Source organism: Heterodontus francisci, unplaced genomic scaffold (assembly GCF_036365525.1).
Source record: "Heterodontus francisci isolate sHetFra1 unplaced genomic scaffold, sHetFra1.hap1 HAP1_SCAFFOLD_1289, whole genome shotgun sequence".
Lineage (NCBI taxonomy): Eukaryota > Metazoa > Chordata > Chondrichthyes > Heterodontiformes > Heterodontidae > Heterodontus > Heterodontus francisci.
Genome location: NW_027142289.1, coordinates 2,501 through 10,000, shown reverse-complemented (window position 1 = coordinate 10,000; position 7,500 = coordinate 2,501).

Here is a 7,500-nt window from a genome sequence, read left to right as displayed (position 1 = left end):
AGAACCGGTTTATGATTTGCCCCCGTCGTCAGATTGACAAAGAGTCTGGTTATTCAGTTGGCCTAATTTTGGAAATTGGTTAATGAGTTGTCACTTCAACTTTTGGCCGCGGTTGGCTGCAATGAGTCTTGCCGGGCTTAATAGTCGGCGTGGGGGTGAATTTGCGAAGGTGGCCGTGTTTGTATGCATGTTTGCCGGCGTGTTTAGGAAGGTTGGGTGGGTGGGTGGTTGTGTGGGCGCCGTGGTCTGAGGGCACATCCTGTGGGATGTGGGAGGCGGGGGAAGGAGAGCGCCCTTGGTGCGTGTGTCTAGGCGATGCATTGCGGAAGGATGGGCGGGTGGGGCCGGGCGTGTGGGTTCCCGACTTATCGGTGAACCATTTGCTACTGCGGGGCCAAAGCAAAAGGGAAAGCATAAGGGCGCAGGCTGCCCTCTGCGGGACAGGTCCGGCCCTGACGCCGGTTTACGATTTCTCCGGTAAAGCACCTGTCGGGTGGCGACCGGAGGGTCTTTGCAGGGCCTGGATCTCCGAGCCCGTGGGACAGGCGGGAAAGGGTGGCGGCAGCCGGTTGAAGTCCCGACCCTGGGCAGCCTCCCGGTCCTACCTCCATAACTTCGGCGAGGAGGGTCCGATCCCCGCGCGGTCGACGGCAGGCGGTAGGGCTCGGAGGGGCGCGGCCTGGTCCGCGAGTGCCCCGGCGCCGCCCCTCTGCCCGTCCGAGGGACAGTAGGAAATGGCCATACCGCTTTCCGGCCGATTGCCGCCGGACGTCCGGCCGCATTCGCTCGGTCTGCGCGGCCGGCGGTAGCCGGGGGCGAGGGGCATCGGGCGGTGGCGGAACCAGGCCGGCCCGACCGCTGGGGGCCGCCCGGGCGACGTTTGAATCTGTCGGGTCGGACCGCCGAATCCCGCGGGATTTCGGGATCGAATCTGCGGGTGGAATCGGCACCTCGTCCCGCTGTCCGGTTCCCCCCGGTCGACTGCAACGGGTTTCCGAGGCCCGTCGGTCAGGCGCGGTTCGCTCCGCAATCCGCCGGCCGATCGGCACCGGGCGGGGCTCTACGGAAAGAGGGGACCCTCCCGCGTCGAGTGCCGGCGCACCGACCCCGCAGGCTGACCGGGAAGGTGAAGACTCACCCCGCTGAATGCCCGGCCCCGGGTACCCTCCGGCTCCGGGGCCATAACTTCGGGGAGGGAGGTCCGATCCCCGCGCGGTCGACGGCAGGCGGTAGGGCTCGGAGGGGCGCGGCCTGGTCCGCGAGTGCCCCGGCGCCGCCCCTCTGCCCGTCCGAGGGACAGTAGGAAATGGCCATACCGCTTTCCGGCCGATTGCCGCCGGACGTCCGGCCGCATTCGCTCGGTCTGCGCGGCCGGCGGTAGCCGGGGGCGAGGGGCATCGGGCGGTGGCGGAACCAGGCCGGCCCGACCGCTGGGGGCCGCCCGGGCGACGTTTGAATCTGTCGGGTCGGACCGCCGAATCCCGCGGGATTTCGGGATCGAATCTGCGGGTGGAATCGGCACCTCGTCCCGCTGTCCGGTTCCCCCCCGTCGACTGCAACGGGTTTCCGAGGCCCGTCGGTCAGGCGCGGTTCGCTCCGCAATCCGCCGGCCGATCGGCACCGGGCGGGGCTCTACGGAAAGAGGGGACCCTCCGGCGTCGAGTGCCGGCGCACCGACCCCGCAGGCTGACCGGGAAGGTGAAGACTCACCCCGCTGAATGCCCGGCCCCGGGCACCCTCCGGCGCCGGGGCCATAACTTCGGGGAGGGAGGTCCGAGCTCCGCGCGGTCGACGGCAGGTGAAAGGGGCCGGTGCGCCGCGGAAGGCGACAGCAGTCCCGTCAGGCTGCACCTCTGCTCGGGCGAACGGCGTCAGGAAAAGGGGAGAGCACTTCCCCACCGATAGCTCCGGAACGCCCGGACCCATTGGCCCGCGGCACCGGTGGCTGCTAGAGGGCCTCCGGCGCCGTCAGCCGGGGTACGTCCCAGGCCGGCCGGACGGCGGGCAGCCGGAGGCAACGGCCTGGAACGGAGCCAGACTTGAGTCGTTCCGTGCCGTGGGCAAAAAGGCAGGGCTGCGGGTCAGCGCAGTTTGGCAAACCTAGCCGCAAGTGCGGGAAGGGCGGAGGAGCACACGGACGCCGCCTTCCCAAACTGAGCCCAAAGTGCCCAGGCATGCCCCCTTGATCTCGCCTAATCAGTGAGCCCAAAATAATTTCAGAGTGTGGAAACCTTATCCAAAAAGGTCGAAAAGAACGGCCAGAGATCAAGTCCGAAAGGGGAAATCAGTAACAAGCAAGCAGAGTAATCATTAACCAAAAAGCGCAAAATTATGTTAAAAGTGTGAAATCATTAACCAAAAACTCGAAAATAATGTCCAGAGACCAAGTCCGAAAGGGCAAATGGTTAACCAGTAAGCAGAGTAATCATTAACCAAAAATCGCAAAAGTAAGTAAAAAGTATGAAATCATTAACCAAAAATCGCAAAAGTAAGTAAAAAGTGTGAAATCATTAACCAAAAACTCGAAAATAATGTGCAGAGACTAAGTCCGAAAGGGCAAATGGTTAACCAGTAAGCAGAGTCATCATTAACCAAAAATCGCAAAAGTAAGTAAAAAGTGTGAAATCATTAACCAAAAATCGCAAAAGTAAGTAAAAAGTGTGAAATCATTAACCAAAAACTCGAAAATAATCTCCAGAGACTAAGTCCGAAAGGGCAAATGGTTAACCAGTAAGCAGAGTAATCATTAACCAAAAATCGCAAAAGTAAGTAAAAAGTGTGAAATCATTAACCAAAAATCGCAAAAGTAAGTAAAAAGTGTGAAATCATTAACCAAAAACTCGAAAATAATGTCCAGAGACTAAGTCCAAAAGGGCAAATGGTTAACCAGTAAGCAGAGTAATCATTAACCAAAAAGCGCAAAAATATGTTAAAAGTGTGAAATCATTAACCAAAAACTCGAAAATAATGTGCAGAGACTAAGTCCGAAAGGGCAAATGGTTAACCAGTAAGCAGAGTAATCATTAACCAAAAATCGCAAAAGTAAGTAAAAAGTGTGAAATCATTAACCAAAAACTCGAAAATAATCTCCAGAGACTAAGTCCGAAAGGGCAAATGGTTAACCAGTAAGCAGAGTAATCATTAACCAAAAATCGCAAAAGTAAGTAAAAAGTGTGAAATCATTAACCAAAAACTCGAAAATAATGTCCAGAGACCAAGTCCGAAAGGGCAAATGGTTAACCAGTAAGCAGAGTAATCATTAACCAAAAATCGCAAAAGTAAGTAAAAAGTGTGAAATCATTAACCAAAAATCGCAAAAGTAAGTAAAAAGTGTGAAATCATTAACCAAAAACTCGAAAATAATCTCCAGAGACTAAGTCCGAAAGGGCAAATGGTTAACCAGTAAGCAGAGTAATCATTAACCAAAAATCGCAAAAGTAAGTAAAAAGTGTGAAATCATTAACCAAAAATCGCAAAAGTAAGTAAAAAGTGTGAAATCATTAACCAAAAAGTCGAAAATAATCTCCAGAGACTAAGTCCAAAAGGGCAAATGGTTAACCAGTAAGCAGAGTAATCATTAACCAAAAATCGCAAAAGTAAGTAAAAAGTGTGAAATCATTAACCAAAAACTCGAAAATAATCTCCAGAGACTAAGTCCGAAAGGGCAAATGGTTAACCAGTAAGCAGAGTAATCATTAACCAAAAGGCGCAAAAGTAAGTAAAAAGTATGAAATCAGTAACCAAAAAGCGCAAAAATATGTTAAAAGTGTGAAATCATTAACCAAAAAGTCGAAAATAATCTCCAGAGACTAAGTCCGAAAGGGCAAATGGTTAACCAGTAAGCAGAGTAATCATTAACCAAAAATCGCAAAAATATGTTAAAAGTGTGAAATCATTAACCAAAAACTCGAAAATAATGTGCAGAGACTAAGTCCGAAAGGGCAAATGGTTAACCAGTAAGCAGAGTAATCATTAACCAAAAAGGGCAAAAGTAAGTAAAAAGTATGAAATCATTAACCAAAAAGCACAAAATTAAGTTAAAAGTGTGAAATCATTAACCAAAAAGTCGAAAATAATGTCCAGAGACCAAGTCCGAAAGGGCAAATGGTTAACCAGTAAGCAGAGTAATCATGAACCAAAAATCGCAAAAGTAAGTAAAAAGTATGAAATCATTAACCAAAAAGGGCAAAAGTAAGTAAAAAGTATGAAATCATTAACCAAAAATCGCAAAAGTAAGTAAAAAGTATGAAATCATTAACCAAAAATCGCAAAAGTAAGTAAAAAGTATGAAATCATTAACCAAAAAGCACAAAATTAAGTTAAAAGTGTGAAATCATTAACCAAAATGTCGAAAACAATGTCCAGAGACTAAGTCCGAAAGGGCAAATGGTTAACCAGTAAGCAGAGTAATCATTAACCAAAAATCGCAAAAGTAAGTAAAAAGTGTGAAATCATTAACCAAAAACCCGAAAATAATGTCCAGAGACTAAGTCCGAAAGGGCAAATGGTTAACCAGTAAGCAGAGTAATCATTAACCAAAAATCGCAAAAGTAAGTAAAAAGTGTGAAATCATTAACCAAAAACTCGAAAATAATGTCCAGAGACTAAGTCCGAAAGGGCAAATGGTTAACCAGTAAGCAGAGTAATCATTAACCAAAAGGCGCAAAAGTAAGTAAAAAGTATGAAATCAGTAACCAAAAAGCGCAAAAATATGTTAAAAGTGTGAAATCATTAACCAAAAACTCGAAAATAATGTGCAGAGACTAAGTCCGAAAGGGCAAATAATTAACCAGTAAGCAGAGTAATCATTAACCAAAAAGCGCAAAAATATGTTAAAAGTGTGAAATCATTAACCAAAAACTCGAAAATAATGTCCAGAGACTAAGTTCGAAAGGGCAAATGGTTAACCAGTAAGCAGAGTAATCATTAACCAAAAATCGCAAAAGTAAGTAAAAAGTGTGAAATCATTAACCAAAAAGCACAAAATTAAGTTAAAAGTGTGAAATCATTAACCAAAAAGTCGAAAATAATCTCCAGAGACTAAGTCCGAAAGGGCAAATGGTTAACCAGTAAGCAGAGTAATCATTAACCAAAAAGCGCAAAAATATGTTAAAAGTGTGAAATCATTAACCAAAAACTCGAAAATAATGTGCAGAGACTAAGTCCGAAAGGGCAAATAATTAACCAGTAAGCAGAGTAATCATTAACCAAAAAGCGCAAAAATATGTAAAAAGTGTGAAATCAGTAACCAAAAAGCGCAAAAGTAAGTAAAAAGTGTGAAATCATTAACCAAAAACTCGAAAATAATCTCCAGAGACTAAGTCCGAAAGGGCAAATGGTTAACCAGTAAGCAGAGTAATCATTAACCAAAAAGCGCAAAAATATGTTAAAAGTGTGAAATCATTAACCAAAAACTCGAAAATAATGTGCAGAGACTAAGTCCGAAAGGGCAAATAATTAACCAGTAAGCAGAGTAATCATTAACCAAAAAGCGCAAAAATATGTAAAAAGTGTGAAATCAGTAACCAAAAAGCGCAAAAGTAAGTAAAAAGTGTGAAATCATTAACCAAAAACTCGAAAATAATCTCCAGAGACTAAGTCCGAAAGGGCAAATGGTTAACCAGTAAGCAGAGTAATCATTAACCAAAAAGCGCAAAAATATGTTAAAAGTGTGAAATCATTAACCAAAAACTCGAAAATAATGTCCAGAGACTAAGTCCGAAAGGGCAAATGGTTAACCAGTAAGCAGAGTAATCATTAACCAAAAATCGCAAAAGTAAGTAAAAAGTGTGAAATCATTAACCAAAAAGCACAAAATTAAGTTAAAAGTGTGAAATCATTAACCAAAAAGTCGAAAATAATCTCCAGAGACTAAGTCCGAAAGGGCAAATGGTTAACCAGTAAGCAGAGTAATCATTAACCAAAAAGCGCAAAAATATGTTAAAAGTGTGAAATCATTAACCAAAAATCGCAAAAGTAAGTAAAAAGTGTGAAATCATTAACCAAAAAGTCGAAAATAATGTCCAGAGACTAAGTCCGAAAGGGCAAATGGTTAACCAGTAAGCAGAGTAATCATTAACCAAAAAGCGCAAAAATATGTTAAAAGTGTGAAATCATTAACCAAAAACTCGAAAATAATGTCCAGAGACTAAGTCCGAAAGGGCAAATGGTTAACCAGTAAGCAGAGTAATCATTAACCAAAAAGGGCAAAAGTAAGTAAAAAGTATGAAATCATTAACCAAAAAGTCGAAAATAATGCCCAGAGACTAAGTCCGAAAGGGCAAATGGTTAACCAGAAAATCCGTCGAATAATGTCCAGAGACTAAGTCCGAAAGGGCAAATGGTTAACCAGTGGAAGGGCGATCAAGCGGAAAAATTTGCCCCGGTTACCCGGGATGGAGTTCCAGAGGTCCGGCCAGAGTTGTCAAATTCGTCCCGCTGATCGGACGCTTGTCATTCGGGTGGCTGGGGGTTGGCGGGGTATCTGCACAGTAGTAGGAGGTGGCAAGTCGGGACTTGGACGTTTATTCCAAGAGTCCACCCGAGCCTCCAGGTCTGCAGAGACCGACCCTAGCTGCCGCCCAACCGACTTTTAAGCCTTTTTCGGATGGGGATTTTTTCCCATTTTCGTCCATTTTTCGGGTTTTCTGTCGGGCTTAATAGGCGGCAGCCTGACCCCCGGCCGAGGCGGGGGGCGCACTCTCCCTTGCGTAAGGGTCCGGATTTGCCCCGGAAAGTGCCCCCGACGGCCTCCCGACCCGGGTGCCTGCAGGGCGGGGGAAAGGGTAGTCCCAGCCGCAGGAAATCATTAACCAAAAGACTTAGCCGTCGGGGCAGAGGCTAAGACCCGGGCTGGTGAAATCATTAACCAAAAGGAATGCACCCTTTTCCGAAAGTGCAGGCCGAAATAAGGCGAGCCTTGGGCCGGGAAGGCCAAAACCCCCAACTCATGGAAGTGTATGGGGTCGGACTCGGCGACTTTCCCGGGCCCCGAGTTGACCTTTCCCCACGGGGGCGGTCAAGTTGCTCCCGCCAAGAGGGCACGTTGCATTTGCTGCCGCTCTAGTCCCCGGGCTAGTTAATCAGTTGCCGTCGGAAGTCCCGATGCCGAAATGAAAAATGGCCGTTGCGGCGATTTGGCGCCTCATTTTCGGAAGGACTACCGGCAGGCAACCCGCCGAATTGACACTTGCGATTCGGGTGGCTGGGGGTTGGCGGGGTACCCGGAGATTTTCGGGAACTCGATTTTCAGAACTTTTGCTGGCAGCGGTTGCACTTGCAAAGTGGCCGAAGAAGTGCTCCCTCAAGGAAGGACCTTCTTTTGAAATAAAAGACCTTCCGAAGAGTGCCTGGAAGTCATTTATGAGCATTTAAGGGTAAATCTGGCGGACTTTCCATGCTCTGTTGCCGGCTCTGAAATATCGCACAGTTGGGTCTAGGCCGGTAGACTGGCTGTGAAAACAGACAAAGTGTTTTGGCGAGCGAGAGAAAACAAGGCCT